At 37.6% G+C, this 10571-nt stretch overlaps 1 pseudogene across 1 annotated transcript; it reads right to left on the bottom strand.

The window, feature by feature from the left end:
• Positions 1 to 1650: 1650 nt before the first annotated feature.
• On the bottom strand, positions 1651 to 10491 carry LOC148728042 (uncharacterized; annotated as a pseudogene). Its single transcript, XR_015988905.1, has 5 exons — positions 5451 to 10491; positions 4785 to 5168; positions 3975 to 4191; positions 2418 to 2746; positions 1651 to 2004 (listed from the first exon to the last, which is right to left on the bottom strand). The product of XR_015988905.1 is annotated as an uncharacterized LOC148728042 (transcript).
• Positions 10492 to 10571: the final 80 nt, after the last annotated feature.

The following is a 10571-nucleotide window of genomic DNA, read 5'->3' as shown; positions in this document are numbered from 1 at the left end:
AAAATATATAATGCCATTTTAGACAATGATTTGCAAAAGTGGATCATGAGCGTTTGGCCCTGGGTATTTTTTGGAGGAGGAGGGGGGGGGGGGGAAGGTGAAGTGGGGGTTGACTTTTATCCGTACAAATTGCGAACGCAAAATTCTCATTTGTCAGGAACACTCGTATGTCAAACAAATGTCTTGGTTCAGTTTCAAGGGCGGTTATTGATTGAAAACGTAGAACCCAAAAAACTGTATTTTCAAATATTTAAAAGTGTTCAGTACTTCTGTATCCAGCTCAACAGGGTCGGGAACCGTTAGAGAAACTAATGGATCTTCGTAGGGCGTAAGTGTAAAGTGAAAATCCCCTCCATTAAATAGATTACTGAAGAGAGAAAGACGGCCGTCCGCTTCTTAGAACACATATATTCACAGAAAGAGAAAAACACAAAGATTTTATACTCAAGTCACCACGGTGTCTATATTTTATCAAGATGCTGCTTCAAATTTCCATAAATTCTTAAACATTACACTGGTATTAAGTGCCTCACTAACAGGGCTTAAGCTCCTGTAATGGGAAAGCAATTAGGCCCACATGCGACTTGGCTATACTTTCTAAGACTACCATTTGGTTACATACGATATAAGCGTCGTAAAATTTCGACGTTGCCGTCGCTGTGCTGCATATATAGTATAAAGTTTGTCACACGTAATAGTAATGAAAACTTCGTGTTTCTCATTACGCCCTAAATTGTGTGTGAACCTTAAAAGATGTCTATAAGACTTGTGCGCAAGTTTATAAGGTGTTGAAATAACGAGAGATTAAAACGAAGGGCTGTTTTGCAAATATATAGATGAAGCGAGAAAGAATGTAACATTTTATTACGAATTTACACTGATTAACTTTGAAAATGCTATCAATAGCTACCATCATATGAAGAAAAGCCGATTTATAATTTATTTAAACAACAACAAACATATGAAACATATGTGTGAACTGCGGTTATGAGACGTATATGAGAACGATCCTTCGCAGTAAAGCACTATTTGAGCAATAGTGAAAATCAGACCTGAAAAAAATTTCAGGCTTGTACGGGACTCGAACCACTGACCTCTGCGATACTAGTGCAGCGCTCTACCAATTGAGCTAACAAGCCAACTGGGAGCAGGCCATCAAATAAATTCGATATAAACCCGTAGATGATAAATCAAACAACAACAAACATATGAAACATATGTGTGAACTGCGGTTATGAGACGTATATGAGAACGATCCTTCGCAGTAAAGCACTATTTGAGCAATAGTGAAAATCAGACCTGAAAAAAATTTCAGGCCTGTACGGGACTCGAACCACTGACCTCTGCGATACTAGTGCAGCGCTCTACCAATTGAGCTAACAAGCCAACTGGGAGCAGGCCATCAAATAAATTCGATATAAACCCGTAGATGATAAATCAAACAACAACAAACATATGAAACATATGTGTGAACTGCGGTTATGAGACGTATATGAGAACGATCCTTCGCAGTAAAGCACTATTTGAGCAATAGTGAAAGGCCGTACAGGCCTGAAATTTTTTTTTTTTTTTTTTTTTTTTTCAGGTCTGATTTTCACTATTGCTCAAATAGTGCTTTACTGCGAAGGATCGTTCTCATATACATATAATTTATTTGTTTGAAAAAAGAAAAGTGAGGAATTTCATGTCCTAATCAACTTCTACAGCTCAATTAAACCTTAGCAAGTTGCTTCATGGGTCTCATCATTCAAAAGAATACTTCTTAACTAAAACATAATATGCGTCCGTTTGAGCAACACAACTTATTTGTGTCTGGAATTTAGGTGAGCACGTGCAGATCTTCATTTTGCGTGCACCTGTTACGACGGCGAATGACAAGAAAGACTACGGTAGTACAAGTACTACAAGTACAGATGACAGCTATAGCCACAATACTACATACTGCCCCAACGATTGCTCCTGTCTAGAAAGACTGGCTGGTCTCCTCTTGGTCTTCAGATTCAACTGGAATGAAGCAAATTGATTTCAGATTAATAATCGAGTTAAGATATCAACTAGGGGGAGTAAGTAGAGTATGATATCAGAGATTAAACCGTTAATTTTTTTTTTATTAATTAAGGCAGAGCAATTGAGAATATATAAAAAAGGGACATATCCAAAACTTTTCTGGACGTTTTTATTTGGCCTTTGATAACTTTTTATAGTCTTCATTGCGCTGTATAATATTACATGTTGTTCATTTTATATCATATCTGAAATGTTCTAGTTATCTTCAAGTTCTACAAGATGATTGGTGCTGCTTCTATTAGTTATCATGGGAAGAAACTAGTCTTAGTTATGTAACAGAGAATGTAGAAATTAAAGCACTTAACATAATACCTGTTCCATAGCTAAAAGCCTTGTAAATTATCATTTACCTTCATCTTTTTTCAGTTCTTTTTGCTTAAAAGTGAATGGACCGGAGACAACATGGTAAAGCTGCGACTCATCCACTGAATCAGAGATTGAACGACGACGTCTACGCAAACCTGTGCAAGCTGTGGGATCAGCTGGACAATCACAACTTGTATTGGCTCCATCTGCCGGGCAAACTCTGAAATCGCAGTGGATGTAAACGGTGTCACGGTCTACAGCTGCTCCAAAATACCGATAAGTTTTGAGTGAGAACGTTTCCGTGATGTTGTCGGTGGTACAATTGTATGATAATGTGTCACTGAGATCATTGCTGACACTATCGCTGCCGCAGCTAGGCAAGAAATGATAATAAATGGTACAAGAAAGTAATGTAAACATAATTCCTCCTACTGTCGAGGTAACAAATTTTATCGAAAATGGAAAAGAGCCAGGAAATCCCACTGCATCGACCGTATGATTTTCGCTGAATTTGTACCAGGCACACAGCAAGCAAGAATGGTTTCCAACGAAAACTTTAAGGTAGGTTTTAATTGAGGCTTTGGAAAGCTCACTATTTGTTTTTCCCTGAATTTATACCAGGCACAGAACAAGCAAGAATGGTTTCCTAGCCAGTGTCACTCACTCATGTTTGATCAGTAGTCTGACAGTGTCTCACAGAAACTAACAAGACTGTCTCAGTCTACCTGGGGTCTATACTGACGGCCATCTTTTACTTATATTATAAACCACAGTAATAACGATACAGAATCAGACAGTTTAAGAAAACTGGGTCGAATACCCGGGGGGGTACTCGATATATTCCTGGGTGGGAAGGGTGCGGCGCGGCCCCTCAAACCCTGACCCTGTTTAAGACAAATATCGCTGATTTTCCTACCCTGTTTAAGACAGAATTCCGATTTTTGATACCCTGTTTAAGACATTTAATGTGCCTGGTATCAATGCCAAAATCAACGGAATTCAATATTAATTAAAATTAAAGCTTGTAAAAGTTTTGCTGTTTATCTTCCAAGAAAAGATATCCTGTTTAAGACAAAAATTGATAAATCGATACCCTGATTAAGACAAAAATGATAAATTCGATACCCTGTTTAAGACAAAAATCTCGAAAAACATACCCTGGCTGGCCGCACGTTCCCACTAAGCCCTTATAAGGGAATACCCTCCCCGGGGTCGAACGATAGTTCACGAACAGAAGTATTGGTTATTGGAGTAAACTGATTTATGATGCGAGAACCCTTAATTTTTGTTTTTGCAGTTACCTCATTATGATAAGTCTGGCTGAAAATCGAATTCTGAAGTTTTTTTTAATTAATTTTTACATTTGTATGCATTTATGTTACCATATTCAAATCTACATCTTTCTAGATTTTTTTCGTTTAAAACCTCGTCAAATATTTGTACACTTTCCTTTTTGAGTTGCTGGACCTCACTGAGGAGCACTTCTGCGAGTGGATCTACCTCTATGTTTTAAGGTCTTTTAAAATCAGTAATGATTGTTACTATCATTATTATATTTTAGTCATGTTTAGCGGGCTAATTTATATCCCAGAAATTCTTACCCGTTGGTTATTAGAATGAATTTACCATCAGTAGAATCTGAATTACTGCTTTTTGACGAATAACAACTCACGGGTGCAGGTCAAGGTTTGGTGCGCTGCTTTGAGTTGTAACTTCAGCTTTGAAGTAAATTTCTACATTCAAATCAACGGAGCCGGAAACCGCGGTAGTATGTGCGGAGTCTGAATACGCCGTGAGTAAATGTGAAATCTCCATCGTCTAAAGGTGACAAAAAAAGAGCGAGCGAGTAAGGATAAGTAAAAAAAAAAAAAAGCTAAGAGATAAGAACTTTATTAAACACTTTTGTATTATAAATCAATGAAGGCTATATTGTTATCAAATTAAAAAAGTGTGAAGTCTAAATATTTATTCAATGATCATTATAGCTCTAAAATTAGAACTAAAGACCTCCTGTAGCAGTCACAGATTACTGAAAATGACGAAAACTGAAAATGACGAAAACAAAATTATTTTGAATTCCAAACCATTGAATATAAAGATTATTTGTCCCTTATTTTTCCATCAGCCACTGAAGAAAGGCTAACCAAACCACTCGGTGACAAAGGTTTGATATAGAAGAATCTTCACTTTGCAGGAAATTCAAAACTTGGCTGTGTGGCCGAGCGATGCGGTTCCAGTCGAGACCCACAAATTGACCCTTACTCACCATAAAGTCTCCAGTAGCTAAGTGGTTAGAGCATCCGACTAGTTCACGGAGGGTCGTGGGTTCAAATCCCATCTGGGACTTGGATTTTTTCTTATTACATTGAATTGTTCCGTCTTTACATGTTATCTTGATCAAAGCTGCATACCTTTATCGCTATCTGCTCGGTTCTTGATTGGCACAAAACTCGTTGAGGCCTTGCCTGTTCTACTGTAGGAAAACCAGAAGTTGTACTGGTGGTCGTAAGCGCGCAACTGCCCTGTATCACCAGGGTCAGTTTTTGCAGCGCTGATTTGGAGTTTGAAAGCATTGTACGAAGTAGTCTCGTTTGACTCTGAAGCACATTTGGAGAGGGGAAGATTGGTATAAGTGACCGCTTGACCAGCAATTGTTGGTTTACACGCTGCGTCGTCTGTCTATGTGTTCCAATCTACTTCGGTCCATTCTGCTGCATCATCCACGTTTGAGATCGATATATCCACGGTGTAATTGGTGTTACAAGTCACTGTGGCCACCGGTGAGGGGAGCTGACCTGAGAGGGGGTAAAAAACAATTTTTAACTCCAACTCTTTCACTTATGATAGGTAATAACACATTCTATGTAGTTGTAGTGATGAGAAAAGAGAGAGACTGCACAGTGATAAAATGTTGACGAATCCAAACGAAATCGGCGAAGAAATCGCAGAATTTATTTATTTAATTTTGCTATCCGTTAAGCTTCGACATTTCGTCAATTCATGAAACCCACGAAGAATGGTGTATGGTTATCATAACTTTGGGATGAAGAGTAACACAGACGAAATGATTTCGTTACCTTTTGTTTGTTGTAAAACAAGCATAAATGCCGCCAAAATAATTGCTCTCTTCATGTTGATAAATAGTTTCTCTTGAATCTGCGCGAGAAATAAATAGATGAAAAGAATTGTGCAAAGTTATTGATGATGAAAACCACAAGCAAGTAGAAATAATATATCGAAAAAGAAGTGATGGTACAAGAGGTGATCATGAGAAAAAATTAAAAGAGGTAGTTAGAGCAACGAGCTGAGAAAATAAGCCACAGAAGAAATACATAAATAACAAAAACAACAAAAACCACTCTTAAAAAAATAAATCATAAAAACGAAGTACTCGATTAAGATAAACAGCAGCGATAACAATTTGAAGAGAAACAGGAAAGAGGGTTCAAATATGTATTAATAAATTATGAGCTCAACAACCTCTCGCGACATTAGAATCAGTCACATACCGTGTTTTAAACCCCAGTAAAAAAAACTGTCAAACTAAAAACCTTGGGGGCGGCATTTGATTGCAGCCCCAGGAGAGCGGGGCTGATTGTAGTTTGCTTCACTGATATCAGTTTCTATAGAAAATTTCGTCCTCATTAGTATTCTTTATATAAAGAATACTAATAAAGATGACTTTTCACAAAACAGTTATAAAGAAGTGAAATAGTGGAATGGCCAGCTTTATATTAGCATCCAATGCCCCCCTAAAGGTGTGGAACCTAAAACTGAAGAAAGTGAACAAATTTAGAACGTTTAGAGAGAGTAAACTTTCAAAAGTCCAATTCCTACAAAATTCCTAACTGTTATCCATCTTGCCCATAAACATGACTGCATTTCATTGATTAAAATTCTCGAACACTGTATACCAGAACAGATACTATAAAGTTCGTAGAGGGTAAGTCTCTCCTGTGTCTTTGCATACCTCCATGATGAACGTCGTCAGCCAAAACTTTGGAGACTCTGCCGTCATGTCGCAAATGTTCGTTTCTAAATCTTGAAATTTAGAGGCTAGTTTTCGCAGCAAATCCGCTTTCTTACTGACAGGCTTTCTTCTTTGTTCTCCCCGCCTGCCTGCCATTCCCCAAAAATCTTTATCGCCATTTATTTACCGAACGGGTCGACTTTGGGACTACATGTCCCAGTATTTCACTTTCTTCCTCCGCGCTTTTTGGCTCATGAAACCTTCGGTTCCAAGCCATGTGATTATTGGTGTGTAATGAATTGTTCATACAGCCCCAGAACACGCAATGATGATTCTCACAATAATTCCTAGGGCGACTCTACATAATGCGTGCTAGCATCTTTAAATTCATTTGTGCAACACGACATTAAAATTATCGCACTAGTACGCTAAACCAAAAATTATCGCACAAGTACGCTAAACCAAACGAGTTCGCATATTCCCTTGAGGCGTCGCCCTCGGGGTTTTATAACCCGATAAAACACTCCCGCTTGTTTATAAAACAGAACTTGTCAAACAACGAAAATATAAACCGAAGTGAATTTAATCGCTAAAAGTTTAACATGGTTTCTTGTCATAATATTTTTACTTTCTATGCGGACTATTCCCGTTTTCGAAATAATCACCAAATTCCTTAATAATGATTAATAACTAAGCTAAGAATGAAACGATCCTACAATAGCTTTGTGTGCGATCTTTTGACGAGAACGAAGCTGCCTTTAGCACTTCGTGATTTCTAGAACTGTTTCGTTGTTTGTTTATTTGTTTGTTTGTTTGAAGTAGCCTGCAAATTACACATTGCCACAGGCAAAACCCTAAAATTCTATTCTGGGTAGGTCACAAGAGTACAATAGGCTCGGACTTCAACAGTAAACTTCAGATAGTTTTAAACTTGGTGCATTTCGAGGTTCCTTTGAAAAACGGCACTGATTTTTAGCTTTTACATGTTAAATGTCATTTTTGGTGAAAAGCCACAGGAAGTTCAACATTTGCGATCGACCTTTTAGCTAGGCGTGGAAGGCTCTTGCAGAATATTGACAATGGTATTGGTACGGATGGAAAAACAAATTTCAACCCCAAACTGGCGAATTACAAGCAATAAGGACCAAAATGTTTTACGATAACGTAGCAAAGCATGATTTAAAAAGGCAACGGAGGAACTGATTAAAAAGCTGTTTCACAAGCTAAGGTGTGGCCTGGAAATTTGGACCGAAGCATTCAGAATGAAACATACAAAGGGGTTTACTCGCTGAAGTTCATTTCAGATCAATTCACACAGAAAGAATTAAGTTTCTAGTGTTTACTAAATTTAGACAGGTGAAGGTTTTATTTGGCTCAGATAAAAGTGGAAACGCAGAATCGAGCTTCAAATGCGTTAGAACAAAAACCAACTTGGTTTTTGATGTCAAGATGAATTTAAAAGCCCCAAAATTTGAATAATATTTCTTTCGCTTTATGATGCAATTTGCTGAGCTCATTTTCTGAGAAAGTAACGAACGAGTCGCAACCAGAATAGACTGTTCGGGGTATGGTTCGTAATTTCTCGATTAATTATCATTTCGACTGACAGACTCGTTGGAAAGCTTTGCATTACTGTAGGAGAACACCGCTTGGAAGTAACATGAAAAAAAATAGAAACTGACGTTGTAACTTACCAAAACTAAGGTTTACTCCACAATCGGTCCGCAGTGAGATTTGCGGGTAGAAAATGTAATCGCAAGACCAGACGAAAAGGCTTTATGCTCACTGGAAATAGAAAAAGGAGGGCAATGAAATTTGTGTCTAAAACTCATAGGAATAAATTGTTTTCATAGTCGTGTTACCTCTCAGAGCCTGGTGGTTAACCGAAAAAACACCTCCTTTGCCTTTTTATTTAAGAGCGTGTCCACGAGAAAACCAGCAGAACCGGGCGGGGGCGATATGCTCAAATCATCGATTTGATTCAAACTTGGCACAACTGCTAAGTATCACGAGCCAACAAATGTGTGAAAATAATAGGTCAAAATATTTCATTCCCTGGGGTCCCAGGGAGAAAACCCCCATTTTCTGTATTTTTTGCATAATTAATTAGCTATCTTTGCATTGCTGCTGTGACAAAGTGAAAAGCCATCTGCAAATTCAATCAATTGCGTTGTGTTCTAAATCTATCGGACTTCAAGAAAATTGATTTTTTTTAACTTTTTCATCTCATTTCATTCCTCTGGTTATGACAAAGTCCAAAAATAGGAGTATTTTAAGGCCCAATACCTCCGATGACCAACTCCTTCTGATGATAATTCCTACGTGAGAAGTGAAAGCCATTACTGAACTTCGCCAAAATCAGTAATACAATTTTTGGGAAACTCGTTTCATTGCCCATGCTGACGTGAAATTTATATCTAACTAACCGCTTTTTGTCTGTATCATCAAAATTCCGTAAACCACATCTTTGTTTTATAAACTTAAAACTGACTTGAAATGTTTAAGATTTTTCTTAGAAAGTATGGATGTATTAGGAGAGAATCTTCGGAATAGCACAAGTTGAGCCCTTTTTGAGGATATTTTCGCAGCCATATCTGGATTACTCTCGAGTAAACGCAGTAGTTGATGAAGAGCATCAAGGGCGCATTTAGTCGAACTTTTTGACAAAAGAAATCTAGGAAGAAAATTGACATGTCTCTGTGGTGCCTTAGCTGCAACTATCGGCTTGATATCATTTGTTTGAAGTGCTTCGTTAAACGGGGTTAGAGCTCTCGGAAATATCGATCAAAATTATCTGTCTTGTTCTGTTTGCTACTAATCGACTTACATGATATGTGTTGGTGGAAAGAAGATTATTTGATGCCCTGAAAGCTTATGTTAATCAAAAGGACAACCCGCCATCTTTGATCACATCGAGCCTGCAGTTTTATTGAGCGGTCAACTTTGATATTAATTTGGCATGTCATATCTTACTTTGTGTGAGATAAATTACTGCCAAAATATTTGAGTTTTTAATTGTTAAGCTTGAGTTAGTTGCTGGTTCATCGAAAAAACATAACAAAACAATGGTATCAGGGTCTCCTCTCAGTATAAGGAAAAAGAAAATGGTGAAAAACTGATCCGTTTATAGAAATCTCTTACATATTTTATTTGAGGTTTACTGCTTACATTTGATATGTAATCTCTTGCTGTCTGCTGTTATATCTGGCTTTTAGTCGAGATGTACCTTAGAAATTGCTCCATTGCAAAAGTGCGAATTTTTAATAATAGGAGTGAGAAAAGGGGAGGGGGTCAACGATCAATTTCGTGGTAAGTATCAGACAAAAGTAGTTAAAAAGAATAACTGAACGTCCACATTAAATAGCGCTCTCTACTGCGAGGATCGTGCATCATACTATCTAATACCGCAGTTCAAAATATATGAACTTCATATAAATCCACCATTGTTAAAATCAAAACACGTGAAAAAAATCCTCCCTAGCACGTAGACGCTTCTACTTTTCTTAGTGATTCCAGAAGGGCAGAGAAAAAGATCAATAATGCTCAGATCGGTTACGTTCCAGTTTTTCTCGTGGACACGTTCTTAAATGCATGACAAACAAACTTCTGCGGAAAACACAAAACAAAAAAAGAACAAAAGAAAAAACAAAATAATGCACCATTTAAAAGCTCAACGGAAGCTTGGAGTAACGTCATGTCCTTCTAACCTATCGCATGGGCCAGAGATTAATTATTGTATAGAATCTTTCATGCAAGTCTTCTAGAACAATGAAAAATTTCATCATATCTTCGATGCAAGCACGTTGAATGTAGATCCAAAGTATATTTGCAAGCTTTTCTACCTTAGTTTTCAGTCTATACACATTGCGAACGGAAAATTATTCTTAGCCAAGAACATATGTATGTCGATCAAATGTCTTCGTTCTCTTTCAAGGGCACCATTGATTGAAAACACAGAACGCGAATGAAAACCGTATTCTCAAATCATTTAAAGTGTACAGGAATTTTCAGTGTCAAGATGCTATACACTTCGAATTCTTTGCTGCACCATTGAACTGAAAGAGAGAAAAGATAAAGCCATTCGATTCCATTATTTAGCACATAGACATATTCAAAGCAGAATGGTCTTCCAAACTGTCCAAACCAAAATTTCTGATAGATGTTTCAATTAATTTCTCTCGCACATTTTGCATGACGGCAACAGCGGGTCAAGGTTGGGAACCCTTGG

Source organism: Stylophora pistillata, chromosome 6 (genome assembly GCF_964205215.1).
Source record: "Stylophora pistillata chromosome 6, jaStyPist1.2, whole genome shotgun sequence".
Taxonomy (NCBI): domain Eukaryota; kingdom Metazoa; phylum Cnidaria; class Anthozoa; order Scleractinia; family Pocilloporidae; genus Stylophora; species Stylophora pistillata.
The sequence above is the reverse complement of the archived record's forward strand: the minus strand, read 5'-3'. Positions and strand labels throughout refer to the sequence as shown.